Genomic DNA, 619 nt, shown 5'->3' with positions numbered 1-619 from the left:
CCAGGAATCTACTGTCCTGCTTCTCTGCTCAGTTCCCTTTTTAAACAGACGAATTGTCGACTTCCCATGGCTCCAATCACCAGCCAAAAGGGCACCCGGGCCAGTGTATTTTGTACGGAGAACCACTGCCAACAAAGCAGCCACGTGGGGCAAAGCAGCGGCACCAGCCAGCACAGCCATGCTGGCTGAAACAGGTGAGCTGGCGACCATGGAGCTCCTTTGCCTGGGAATTTCCTAGTCTGTGGGCAATAAAAATGCGACGTCTACTCACCGTCTGCACTTTCACTGGGAGCTGCAACCCTGAGCTGTCCGTAAACGGCCACCTTGGATCCTCCTTTAGCCTACACGCAGTTTTACTGCTAATTCTTATATGCCTGTATATGGCTGGAAGTACCTGTTTCTAGATTCTACAAAGAAAGTGTTTCTGAACTGCTGCACACACAATCCGTTTAACTCTGAAAGTTGATTGCACAGTTTGACAACCATTGTGCTAGATAGCTCCGTTTTTGTTTTAGAACAAGATATTTCTCACTACAGCCTATCCTCCCATTCACTCTGGAATATCCAAACGTAGGTTTTAGAAGAAACGTGATTCTAACTCACTGAATCTAAACATAGA

This window comes from Cebus imitator, unplaced genomic scaffold (assembly GCF_001604975.1).
Source record: "Cebus imitator isolate Cc_AM_T3 unplaced genomic scaffold, Cebus_imitator-1.0 Scaffold1008, whole genome shotgun sequence".
Classification (NCBI taxonomy): domain Eukaryota; kingdom Metazoa; phylum Chordata; class Mammalia; order Primates; family Cebidae; genus Cebus; species Cebus imitator.
Note: the sequence above shows the minus strand (reverse complement) of the source record.